At 40.3% G+C, this 14345-nt stretch overlaps 1 protein-coding gene across 1 annotated transcript in view; it reads left to right on the top strand.

Annotated features, from left to right (window-relative positions):
* Positions 1-2227: 2227 nt before the first annotated feature.
* edar (ectodysplasin A receptor) overlaps positions 2228-14345 on the top strand; it is a 49037-nt gene continuing 36919 nt past the window's right edge. Inside the window, exon 1 of the mRNA XM_030081497.1 lies at positions 2228-2424. The gene's annotated coding sequence lies outside the window, so the exon portion shown is untranslated. The remainder of the gene's footprint in view (positions 2425-14345) is intronic.

Below are 14345 nucleotides of genomic sequence, written 5' to 3'. Positions count from 1 at the left end.
TGGTCTTGAAAAAGGTCACCAGAACAACTGATGATTGCTGAAAATGCTAAGTTGCGAAACAGGGTGTATCAAAACTACCTAAAGCATATTGCAAATGATGTATCCATACATTTTATACTTAATACCACTCTCTGCACACATACTTTAGAGGGCCCTTCTGTGGAGCTCTAAATGCAAATACAGTATACCCTGTACTCATTAAGTGTGCACATTTGTGTTTCTTCATATTGAAGAAACACAAATGTGCGTGAATGTGCACTTGTGTGTGCATAAATATTGCGTTCTATTAATTCTTCTAATTCTACTTAATATGTGCTAATGTTTCTGTATTGTTAATCTTTTTCAATTCTGCTTGAGTCAACGCATTCTTAATTATATTCTTCTCATCTTTTCATGGGGATTGATCTCATCTTAACTTATTGCATCTTTTTTTAAATTATTTGCATATCTGATCTCATACCCATCCCATTTCATCTTTTCATAATCACTTATCTAGTCTTTTCTCATAATATTTGTCTAATTTTGACTCATTTCATTGCATCTTGCCTTATTTTCTCTCTCGTCTCGCATTTATCTTATTTATGTCTCTCATATCATCTTGCCTTATCTCTACATTTCACATCGTATCTCAAAGTAACTACCCATTTCATGTTGTCTCCTTTCTCATCTTGCCCTATATTATACTGAATCTTATGTTATTTAACCTTTATCATGCCTGATCTCATATTATTTTTGTCTTCTCTCAAATCTCCTCTTATTTCCTGGCATTTTTATCTAATCATATCTCATCTCATGGTCTCTCAGAGTTAATACATCCCTTGGTGTGTGTTTTTGTCCGGTCTGTCATTGTATGGTTATCATTCTATCAGCAGAGCTCGTTTCACCTCTCTTTATCCCCTTTCTTCCCCTGTTCTCATCTAATATCCTCTTCTGCTCCTCTTATCCTCCCTTTCAGCCAGGAAGCCCCTGGATCGACATCAGTTGGCCACTGAGAGAGAGCGGAAGAGGGAGAAAGGGAGAACGAGAGAGAGAGAAAGTGAGGGGGGAACAGGGAGAGTGAACTAGAAGAGAGGAGAGAAAGAAAGAGAGGGGGAGAGACAGAGAACAGCAGACAGAGCAAATAATTACAGGACTTCCAAATGTTTTCAAAGCCCTGCTTTTATCTCACCCTTCCTGTGGCTGAGAGAGGTAGAGGCAGCAGACTTAAGTCCAAGCCTCAGACATGCCAGTCATCCACATCACACACACACACACACACACACACACACACACACACACACACAAACCCACACACACACACACTCAAGTTTTTGGTATTTGTGCATCATGTATTTGTTTTATACTGAGGACAAAGCAAAGCTCAAAGGCAAACAAAAGACAAGACAAAAAGGAGGGCAAAGGCAAAAGTACAGTTTAGTGTGACTGAGGCTGCAAAATGCATTAACAGATTGACTGATTGGTTCAACAAAGTAAGTCTATCAGTGTTTCTCACATGTTGCAGCGTTACGATGACACTATACTCTACTCTTGCCTTTTTTGTCCTGCCTTTTGCCTTCCTTTTTGCATTGCAGTAACAACTATACACTAAGTATATCTTCATTGTGTTCACTAAAAATACGGTACCCTTGTGGTGTAAAAAAAAGTACCTTTGGGAATAGTGCTGTCTATTAGTCAGTTATGTTCAGTTCAGTTTGTAGTGGTGCAGTGCTGTCACAGTCGAAAAATAAAACTGTTTTGTTTTCAGGCTGTCACTAACTTTTTGGCACATTTATAGTCATTATTTATAGCTATTGTGTTAAAGTTGTGTCATTGCAGCAAGTAGTAACCAACTGAATGAAGACAGGGCATTGTAAGTGCAAAACTTTTTTTCATAGTGGTGGTTGTTTACCCGATGATGATCACGGTCTTTATCCACCTTTTGTTTAACACTCTGATCTACATGTAGGCTAGAATAACATGTGTCTGCATATGCGATGTGTATTGTATTATAAACGTCGCTGTGAAAACATTACTGACCATAGTTTAGCCTTTTTGTTCGCCACTACAGTCATGTCGACACTAGATGGCGTAGTTGAGTTGTAGCCTACAGCGTTACAATTGCCCCCTTTGCAAGTCTACCTGGGCCACGTTAATTTCTGTCTCCTTCAGGGCGGAGAAAACTTCTCACTTTTTTTCCCTTTCTTGCCAAGGAGGAGCCTGCAGACACTCCTCCGACATGCACCAAAGTGGAGGCTGAGACTCAAGTTGGACTGTGTGGAGTAAAAAACTCGCCTACACGCAGTCAAGAGGGGCCCTCGGTGATGCCTATCCGACACTGACTGATCACTGCTCATCAGGACTGATCACCGGGAGACCCTACGCGCTGCGTCCCCCGGCCCGCTCGGAGAAACCAGACCAGTGTCCCCCCCCCTCTCTGCTCTCCAGGTAAGGCGTCTGAGCAGCTCCGCTCTCAGGAATGCAAGGACGGATTGCTGCAAGACTTTGGGGAAATTCCTGAGGAACACTTATAATGCTCCACACACATATTCTGTAGCTGTAATTTTACCTCCGAGGACAAAAACATGCATGCGTTGTTGCTGTTTGTAAATACTGGCTACAGGACAACACATATTTTAGTGACCTTAGTTTGTCCCACTTAGAAAAAAATAATTTCCACATCTCTGATGATGTTTAGAGATATGCACACAAAACTGGCCCCATACACAGGTTTGCACACTTGGATGACATTCATTTGTAATGTAGTTGGAGTGGGGTAAAATATGGATTTTGCACGTATGCTGATTCACAGTGCATAAGATAGTGAGAATGTATTTCCAGTCTGTGGCGGTTTTATTTGAATGAAATGCTTTTTTTTTGTATTGTGAGTATACCTATAAAGACATTATGCAGTGTATGTGAACTGTGTATGAGGTCTGGCTCTCACATCAGTTGTTTCTCACATCAGGCTTCACATTGTAGGCCTAATTGCGTCATAACAAAGCTGAGTTTTGAATTGTAGGCCTAAAGACTGACTGTCGTCACTTCGACACAGTGAGGATACTTGCCAGTTGTACAATGTTATTAGAGAGCCAGGCAGTAGCCAATGGCTCTGGGTAAGTAATGCGCTGATGGTGAGTCAGTTTAAGGCCACTAAACTGATCACAGCGCATCATTCCCTTAGTGTGTCATTGGATGGGATGCTTAATTAGGGAGTGCCTGCATGTGTTTCAGCGAGTGTACGTGTGTGTGTGTGTGTGTGTGTGTGTGTGTGAATTTGCTCTCTTTTCTATGTGGTCCCTCAAAGCCCACCCCCCTTCCCTCTCCCCACCCTTTCTGCATAATTGTTTTCTCGGTGCCGCCTGGCTGTCCCGGGCCCCAGGGCCCCCGGGGGAAGTCCTGCCCGCAGACAGGCAGCTCGGCCCGGCCGGGGACATGCCGGGTCCTGCCGAGCCTCTGAAGTCTGCTGGCTGGCTTTGAACTATAGCTGCTGGAGGTGGAAATCAATCCGTCTCTATCCCCTCTCTCTGTCTCTCCCACTCTCTTTCTATCTCCCTATCTCTCTCTCTCCTCTCCCCGCACCCGCACCCCCACCCTGCACAGCCCTCCCCCTCATCCACTGCCTCTTTCATGTTCACAGGTAGAAAGGCTACAGAGAGACAGGAGAGAAACAGAAGGGGGGTGAAAAAGTGTAACTCATCTTCAAAAGAAGTTAATATGGCGTCTGCGGATTAAAGGGATAAAAGCAGTAAAACTAACAAAGCCAGTGCCTGTAGTCTTTATCACCCTACTAGACTGAAGTGAATGGATAATTTGTTTACTTACTCGTTGCTGTGTCGCTTTATGCCGCTCGGTACCATAATTTACACAATGACCCCATTTTATATGGGAGTGATATCATGGAAAGGGAAAGGGCTCTTGTGTTTTCTTGTGAAAGTTATTGTTGAGATTTATGTTGGCTGTCACAATTGATTCCAATCCGCAGAGCGTATCCATTTCCCTCCATGGAGGAAATTTATAGACCTCCAGAGGCCTGTTTGACTTGAATATTTCTTAATGCTTCACACATCCAAGACATCATTCTCCTAAACAGATCATTGATAGTTTACTTTTGGAAGTCAAGTTATTTCAACTTATTAGCATCACTTCAGAAGAAGCTGTAATCCTATACATTTTGTATGATGGACACTAAAATATCACTGCCAAAATCATAAGAATTTATTATAGGGATATTCACACAGAAAAACAAAGGTATGAAATGCTTCTTCAAAGTGATGCCATAGGAGAAATAGGAGAAAAAACTTTCAGACTGCAGTTCTTTGAAGAACTATTTCTTTAGGTAGTTCAAACGTGCCTCAAACAGCGATAAAAACAGTCCTTTGAGGAACCAGCACTGGCTCTGCAAAAAAAAAAAAAAAAAAAAGAAAGAAAGAAAAAGAAAAAAGAGAGAAGAGAAAAGGTACATGGAAGTAGCTGTTAGTTTTGATTTCTTAAAAGAAAAATAAAAGTGTCAGCTTGAACCTTTTCTGATTCCACAAAGAACTTTTCAATCCATGGTTCTTTAAAGAACCATTCCTTAAATGGTTCTTCAAAGAAGCCTGAAAGGTGCTTCAAGGACGCAACAAAAAAGTTCTTCAAAGTGGTGGTGAAATGGTTCTTCTAAGAACTTTGACCAAAAAAGTTCTCTAAAGAACCTTTTTCAAAACAGTTCTTAGTAGAGCCAACTCATTCAATGAAGAGCCTTTAAAATGTATTTTTTTTTTTCCAATTAAAGAACCATCCACTAAACTAAAACTTCTAAACTTCTAAAGGTCTTTAGTAGTTGAAGGTTCTTCATGGAACTTTTAAAGAACAATTTTAATAGCCATTATTTTTTCATGTGCAGTGATGCAACAGGAGATACAACAATACATATATTGCAATACATATATTTTGAATTTTATTTTTCATTTGTGTTTTTAGTGGAGATAGAAAGATGATTCAGCAGATTTATTTGTACTGTTGCACCAGAAAAATAAATGCAAAATTATTTACAACAGCAAAGCATTCCAGGTTTGTGCACAAAGTAATCATAATCAGCATCAGTTATGGGAGATAAATACTATACGTAAACACTTGTATAGTCATGTAGAGGTAAAACAGGCTGCTAAAAGACTGCTGAAAGTGTTAATTTACTCCATCACGATGGTAAATGAATTCATAAGGCACTTTCTACTGCTGCCAATGGGAGTTGAACCCTTAACCCTGGCAGCTACACTCAATTAAATGAAAAGAAATATTTCTCTGGTGAAATATTGGCTATAAAGTGAGAACGGCCATCAACAAAATGTTTATACTGTTTATTCTGTATCAGTATGTTGAGCATCTGCATACCATGTGCTCAGTGTTCATAGTGGCTAAGACCAGTTTGTGTTGTTTTTATGTGAGCAAAGAAATTCTGTAAGACTGTCCCTTCGTCGTCTGTTTTGAATCATTAGCCATTGCCGTTGCCTCCTCAGTGCCTGTGACTTTTCAGAACATTTTTTTACATGACTATAACCAACACAGCACATCGGAATGATATCTACTGAGGTTCTCAAAGGCCTCCAAGGGTTCTCGAAAGGGTTCCCTGGGCCCTTGAGGGGGTTTCAGGACTCCTCAAAAGGGTTCCAGGGGTCCTTGGGCTCATTGTGATAGTGCATAGTTTAATTTCAAGAACTTATTCTAGTTATAGAACATCTAACAACGTGTTTCCTAATCACAGGTTCCACTCACCGTGATTATGTACCCATGTAAAATGTAAACAGTAATAGAATTCAATACTAAACCAACAACTAAAATCTTCCCATATGGGTTGCTAATCAAATGGGAGTTTGTGGTCTAATTTGTGTCTACTTAAGAACCTGCAAAGGAAGCCTTCTTTAGTTAGTCATCAATTCCTGGCTCATGAGTGCGCCAGCAAAAAAGTTTATAATGTCTTTCATAGGGAGTTAATGCAGGGAGAGCTGGCACTCAATGGCTTATATTGTGGGAGTACTGAAATATTGAGCGAAGGCCTGAAGAGTGGGTTTTATAATGGCTGTAATTTCAAAAACTGAGAGGCATAGTTTATATAATGCTGATAACTTCATACCTGAGAGTCACAGCACCCAGAATGAAACATAAAACAGAGTGTTACCACAGGCAGGCATGAACACTGCCATCAGTGTGCCAGTTCCAAACCCTTGAATTTTGAGACTGTACTCTACTTATTTCATGGATTTGCTCTTTGAAGAATGTCCTCCAGTGATTCGTTTGGTAGGGTAGTATTATAACAGCAACTTCAATAACTCGGATTTTACATTGGATATTTATATTGTATATTTATATTATATTTATATTGTATCCAGCCATTGGTTTCTGTTCATTCCACTACAATATGAAAATGAACTTTCAAAGACTTCAAACTTCCTTCACAGCAGTATTCCATCACTTTAATAAAGTCATCCACATTCGTTTTCCTTAAAGCAGCAGCACTGTTGGGTTTTGATGACTTGAAAGTGGGCAGAGTGAAACACTCCCTCCACCAGGGAAAATAGTCCTTGGGGAAACATTTGCTCTCCACAGCCAATTATCAGTTCTGTGGTTTATTAATGTTGACTATTTTGTTAGCCACAGAAGCAGAACATTATAAGGTGGGTGTTTCAACCTAAAATTCAGATGTGAAAATTGAGGGATTTTGATTGCATGTTGTGAAATCCTCAGTACCCCCACACTATTTGTGAAATGGTCTGTTGGAAATGGTTTGTTGCAGTGTAAGATGTGGGTAAATTGCAGCAGTGGTAGTGGCAGTAAATAGTCAATGGTTAAGTAGTAATTTTGCCAAACATTCAAAATCACAAGTATGGTTCTTTACCATAAAGGTCCTATGTAGAATCATTTGAACACAATGCAGAAGGAAACCCCTCCTTAAGGGCTCTTTATGTCACCACACAGGTTGTGCTATGGTACAACTGCCTAAAGAAACTGTTGTGTCAAGAGTGAATTATTGATCTGCAACAGCTATACCTTACATCAGGTGCTAGTTAGAGGGAGGCAATAAGGCACACAGAGAGTAATGTTAGGCTGTAAATTAGCCACAACCACTGCAAAAATAAACACTGAGAGAGACAGAGAGAGAGAGAGTGAGAGAGTGGGAGAGAGACAGACAGAGAGAGGAAAAAAGAGAGAGAGATGTTCTGCCCCGGCGGAGATAAAGAGGGGAACAAGGGATCAGGGAGAGGAGATGATGAAAGACAGATCACCGGCAGGCAGGGAATCAAAGGGACTACTGACTGACTGGAGCAGGGATAGGTGTGTGTTATGAGTGTGCGTGTGTCTGCGTGTGTGTGCGCGAGAGGCGTCTTTTCATGTGCCCCAAGAGTTTGTTTTTGCTGCACTCTGAGTGGGAAGCTGACAGTAAGTCTGTAATTAAAGCAATCAAAAGATGAAGAGAGATGAAGGCAAGACAGTAAAGCTGGCTCTCGCACATTACACACACATGCGTGCACCCCACTCAGTCCCCCCCCGCCATGCATATAATTCAGAATTAACATTACTAAGAGATTTATTTCTTTCCTGCTTAAAAATGCACCACAGTCTATTATGTCAGTTTGTCAAAACTATAATTAGTGGCATGTGCTTAAGCGTAAGAACTGTGTTGCTCTGCCCTGCATGCTATTTGAACGCTCTGTCTCTTCCAGTTAGTCTTCCCATCCTCTTTTTCTGTGCAAATCCAGGTTGAGTTTATTATGAATAGCACTGCACAAATGTTTCTGTCAAAATCAGGTTGTTTGCAGGTCATTAAAAAGACTTAAATATCTTAATTCAGTTTTTGAATATGAGTTCTTAAAAGTCATCAAACAGTTGAAACTTTTGAAGTCTTGAAATTGCCAGTGATTTTTTATGTTTAGCATGATATCTGCAAAATGTATAAACGTCATGTTTCTGTTGATATTTTCCTAAAGCAAGCAGGCGTATTTTAGAACTCCAAAATCATATTTTCTCCCCTTTATCCAGCCACTGGTTTTCATTCATTCCACTATGATATGAAAATGAGCTTTCAGAGTGTTTTGATGTCTTGAAATTGGGCAGAGTAATACAGTCTCTCGTGGGAAAATAGTCCCCGGGGAAATGTTTTCTTTCCTCAGCCAATTATCAGTTCTGTGGTTTATGAATGGTGATGATTTTGTTTGCCACGGAAGCAGAACATTATAAGGTGGGTGTTTCAATCAAAAACTCATTTAAAAAAATTGTATCTGTGTCTGAAGTTCTGTGGAAAAACAGAGTAATGGATAGATTTATTATCACCTAAGGGTCATTTATACTAAAATACTTACGCCATTTCAATCATGTGGTAAATATTTCCACCTAAACTTACTGAAACAATGTTAAATTTCATTTAAAAAAATGTCTTAAAAAAGGTCTTAAAAAGATATTAAATTGACTTCTTTGATACCTGTAGACATCCTGATAATGGACTGCATAAACTGGACACCCGTATATTTATTTTTCATGCTTTTCTCCCGTTTTTTTTGTCTTACAAGAGGGCGCTGCCTCTGTTCATTTTCCACCGCTGCAAACTATGTTTTGACACTTCTGTAAAACCCAGTTCAAGCTGATCAACCAGGATACAAGGGTTGGATAGGACTGAGTTAAATGGATGTTTACTTAGGAGATGAGGGCAAGCTGTTTGAGGTTTGCGTCTGTCTCCGAGTGGTAACTTCACAGGGAAATCATTTTAATCAGGGATTTATTTCCACAACATCAAACCTAGACGGTAATCATGTTGCAAATTAGACTTATTTATTTCAGGCTCATTGACTTCCTGGTAAACTGAGCTTTGATGGCTACTCTGCAAACTAAATTTGACTTCCTCCGGCACTCATAAATACTTGTAAACCTGGGAACGTGTAATGGAAATATAGAACATTTGCAAATAATGCAACATCTGCTTTGATTAGAGAATAGTAGCAATCATAGCTAATGAGCATTGCATCCATACAGCGCATGCCTCCTTGTTTGTCTGTGTGTTTCCAATCAGTGAGGTCTATTCTTAGTTGGATTTCGCTGAAGGTGACATAGTTTGGACTAATTTGACTGACAGCTCCTCACCATCCCCCTATTTACCCTCCGACTGCCTCCAAATCGTGGAAAGACGAGAGAGAGACGAAACGCCAGCAGCAACATTCCTCCTGCATAATAGACTTGACAGAAAAAGAAAAGAAAAAAAAAAACAGAGTAGGGGTACTTCAGCCTGTTTCAGTACTCGCAGTTCAGAAGCAAATTCTTGGAAAAATACCTCAACCAGAAAATTAGTGTATTTTTGAAAGTCAGAGGAGAACACGAGGTAACACTTGAACTAAAGTGAGTTACAATACACTGCAAGCACATTATAAGCTCGTTAGACACACACAGTACACAGCATCAACTGCACTGTGTGTAACAGTTTTCCTCAAACTTACAGACACTCATGATGACCATTTCTCCTTCGGTCTTGGGAGAAAAGAGTGGACTTGAAGATGGTGAGTTTGGTATATTTGGTGTTTTAGGTTGTCTGGAAATGGCGGGGTCTAAAGTGTGGTGCTCACACACACACACACACACACACACATAGTGCAGTGTAAGGCAGCCAGAGTGGGTAACATGTGTTTGAGATCTTGCATGGATTTGGCAGGTTGAGCCCTGGCCTGTAAAAGGATAGAAATAATTAGCTTTGCAGGGATAAAGCTCTGTACTGCTGCATTGATTAGGTTGGAACTTATTTATGGGCTGGAAGCGGTGGGATTATGTGTCTAAGTGTGTAAAAGTGTGTGTGTTTTTGCTGAAACAGACATGCTGAAACAGTACCACATAGCTGGTGTTATCCAGCTCTGACATGATATGATACTTTGTTTGACTGGACATTTATCAGAATTGATAAATACATGGTGGTTGTCTATAGCTTGAACTGATTACAATGCAACATTTTGATCAGATTCCACAAAAGACACACACGAATGTTTGTTATTATCATTCCGATTGCTATTATCTCTGGCTTCTGTATAGATATTTACTGTCTGGTGAAAAACATTTTTCAGCCATCAAAAACTATCATCCGTCCAAGCGTAGTGTGTGTGCAGTCCTCTGTGTAGACATGTGGATTAAAGCGTTTAGATCATTTACTACAGTCATCGGGACTTGAAACTATTAGACAAAGACGAGATGAGGAGAGAGGAGAAGAGGTTGGTAGGAGGAAGAGAGAGGAGGAGGAGAAGACAAAGAGAATGCAGTGAATGGAAAACAGACTTCTCTTTGCAGAAATACCAGAACCAGGATGACAGAAAGCCCCCAGCTTCATTATGCTGTTGGTTTAATTGTCATCAGAAATGAAACGCCAGGGAATGAGCCCACAAACCGTCCCCTAACCCCATTCTTCATCTTCGTCTTCAATGGTTTGCTTCTTGGCCGAGTTCCCTAGCCCCAATTGGCCTGTTACTTAATCAAACAGGAAGTCATTATCAGCCGGCCTAATGAATACCCATTACAGGGTTAAACACTGATGGTGAAAAGCCATTTCCCACACAATCCATCTATAATAGCACTGACTGAAAAACGTAGACCCAGATAGAGACATAAAGAGACAGAGACTTGGGCAATATTGTTTCCAATAAACAGTTACGCCAATAAAGTCAGTGATTTAAATTAAATGAGGATAGGGACTGAAAGAGATGAATAGAGAGAAGGCATCAGTGAAGAAGATCCATTAACAGATCCATAAACAAAACTAAAGACAAACTGTGTAGACTCAGAGGAGAATTGAAAACATACAATGCTCTGCCATATCTTATACTGTTTATGAGTTACATCGAGGAAACAGATGAAGATGTCTGGAGTAATTTCTGTTTCTGAGAGGACTGAGATCTGAGAAATTTTTGCTTAACTGGCTTACACTATACTTGATTTATTGAATCCGACTAAGTAGAAAGCTGGAAACAGACAGACTGAATGGGCCTGTGGACAATCATTCAAAATCTACACCAGAAAACTGTCTTTCAGCATTGTTGAGTCACCTAATGCCAGCGTTAGCTAAATGCCATGTGAGGATATGTACCTAATGTTAGAGAACTGCCGAGACTTAAGATCAAGACTCTTAATGCTGACGATTAATAAGAACGTATATGGTTTGGTGATAAATATAACGTTAGCAACACAAACTACATTTTTAACAGGTCCGGATCAAATGTGAAGAAGAAATGAGATGGTCATAATTCCTTAAAAATGTGATATTATTAAAATATGATATATTTATGATACACGATCGGTGTGGTTTTAAAAATTGTAAACAACTACTTGGTTAGCCATTGAGCTAACCATGAAATAGCTAACCAGGTATTTCACATGGCTCTGGAGCGAGCTATAACGATTTTAGTCGTAAAAGTATGTCGTAAAAGTATCAGGCAAAACTGATCACAGAATAGCCGGCTAGGTATTTACTGTATGCCACAGTGTTAGCATTTTGTTGATGATGTTATTTGGGTTGGAAAGTGGCAGCACAATTCAGTGGATCCAGTCCCATTTAAGAGTAAAATACATCCAAGTTTTAAATGGCAGCTTAAATCACACATATTTTATCTGTAAGTGCTCCCCTAGCTGTTCAATTGAAGCAATGGAAGTAAAGGATAGCAGATATGTGAGTATCACATTGAAACCAATATGACGAACACTATATCCACATATACTTAGATATCCACAGCAGCACATGTAAGTATATCATACAGTATTTCAGCTAGCTGGTTGGTCCACCCTAAGTCATGTGAGGCTGTGTAAAAATGCAGGAAATTACTTTTGAATGGCTAAAACATTTCTGGTGGAGGACCCAGAGCCCTCCACCCTCCCCTTCGAAAACTGTCACTCGAAAATAAAGAAGTGAATGTAAGAAACAAGGAGATTGATGGGAGTTGGAAAAGGAGGTGGAGGGAGAGGAGGAAATTAAGACGCGGGAAGAAACTGTCTCGCTACTTATGGGAATTTCCATATAGTAACCCCTCCCTGACAACTAAACATCCCCAGAATGACTATGTCTATCAAATTTGTCATATTTTACTGCGATCCAAATCAATACAGACTCAAGTCTCCTTTGAAGCTCTGTCCTGTATCTGTAACAATATTAACGTATTATGCTTGTCACTGTAGGGCAGGGATTTTGAGGAAAGATATCCTCTTTTAGGCCTGCCGAACTGCATCGTATGAATTTTTGAGGTTATGAGGTTTGTTATTATACAACAGTTTTTAATGAAGTACAGTAAATTGTCTGCCCATAGTTACGCCGCGTTTCATATTGAGTTTCCTTTGCTAACGAGAAGGGCAAGGAAATGAAAAACAGAGATGAAGAGAGCTATTGATGAAAGAAAACAAAGAGCGAGAGAAATAGACTGCAAAAAAAAAAAAAAAAAAAATGCTCCTCTTGATGAGTCCTCCAGTCTTGTACTGGGGGACTTGGACTTTATGTCTGGTGGAATGATCTGCCAGCGTGGTGAGAGCCACCTCCACTGGGAGCTACTGGGAGCTGCCCAGTATCTATATGATAATGACAGCGCTGATGATAGGAAGGGTATTTATCTGAGATTATGTGGCTATAAGAAGATGAATAACCTCGGGGGGCAAAAGACTGGGGCTGACTTTCATCCCAGACCTGTCCCGACAGAGAGAGAGAGAGAGAGAGAGAGTGAGAGAGAGGGAAAGAGGGAGAGAGAGAGAGAGAGAGAGAGACAGAGAGGTGGGGTATAAGAAAGAGGGGGTTGAGAGAGACATAGGAAGAGTGCAACACTCTTCAAACATAACAGCAGTGCATTCCGCTCCAGGAGTGTGTGTGTGTGTGTGTGTGTGTGTGCATGACTGAGTGTGTGTCTGAAGCTTGATAAAAGGTTTAAATGTTCCGGTGTGCTCCTTTTTCTGTGTATGCGAGTGTGTACACCTAGGAATACGCTCTTAATATGTCATCTGTGTATGTGTGTTTGCGTGCATGCTTGTGCACGAGTGTGTGTTGCTTTAACCCGATAATGAGCAGCCTTGAGGGGGTCCATAGCCATTTGGCAGCCTCTTCATTTCCTGATGACAAAAGTTCAGTCTGCTCTTTTTTTTTTTTTTTTTTTTTTTTTTATCCCCATAGCAGTGACACACACGCACACACACACTTACACATATGCTTGGACGTGCACACACACAGTGGCACACACACACAGACACACACACACCGGTTGTGGTCTTGCCACAAGGATTCGCGCAATTAAGTCTGTTTTGCCCTCAGAAGCCGAATCTGTATATAGGCCTATGTATGTGTCTGTGCCCGTGTTTGTTTGTATGTGTGTGTGTGTGTGTGTGTGTGTGTGTGTCTGTGTGTGTGTGTGTGGAGGCTGTAATTAAGCAAGATCAAACCCTCAGGGAGGGTGGGGGGGTGATTAGCCGTCATTGAAGATCAGAGATCAGAGGGTTTTTCACTCTGGTTGGCGACATGGAAGAGTAAAATCAGAAGCTCAGACGCAGACAGACAGATTTTGACCTCAGATAGTAGATAATATAGTAGCAACCACTTCCTGCTACGCACACACTCACACACACACACACACACACACACACACACACTCTTTGATTCGATACTATCTAGAAAAGGAAGATTCTTCAAGGCCAGGCCAGTTTAGGTGCTGAACAAGGTTTACTTTTTTCCATTTGATGTAACAGTACAGCTATAAAAATTACCCAAAAAAATGTTTGGCTTTGAATATTCCAGTCTGTGAGCATGTTGTACAGTGTTTAACATGTTGTTTTTTTGTTTTTAATGTTGAAGCAACTGAAAGTAAAAACTGAACTTTGGTAGAGTGTTGGGTTGTCTAGTTCCCTGGGTGTTATTTGAGTCCACATGGTGGTGAAATCTCCTCATTAGCTGCTCTGTGCTCCCCTGGGCTGCTAATCTACAATACTGGATTTCTATCTCTCCATTCACTTGTATAGCAAAGCAGCTCCCAAAATAACACTTTTAGCACATAAACAAACACAAAGAAAGCAGATTATGTAAATATAAAAAAACAGCAACCATTAAGTAACCGTTTTTTTGGAGGAAATTAAATGGCTCTTTTCTTTTTATTTTCCCATTTGAGCTGGAAAGTAGATTTGGCGGGTAACATGTGCAGGAAACGTCCACACAGTAACCTGATAGTACTTAAACAAATACTTGTCATTACACAAAAAATGCCTCCCGGGACTATTTGCTTTTAATATTGACATAATCTGCTTTATTCATGTTAGTTTATGTGATTAAAGTGTTATTTTGGGAGCTGTTTTACTGCCCGCCACACATGTGGACACCTAGGTTAAGTTTAAGTTTTCTTTCAGGG

Source organism: Myripristis murdjan, chromosome 21 (assembly GCF_902150065.1).
Source record: "Myripristis murdjan chromosome 21, fMyrMur1.1, whole genome shotgun sequence".
Taxonomy (NCBI): Eukaryota; Metazoa; Chordata; class Actinopteri; order Holocentriformes; family Holocentridae; genus Myripristis; species Myripristis murdjan.
This window is presented reverse-complemented; position numbering and strand designations above follow the sequence as displayed.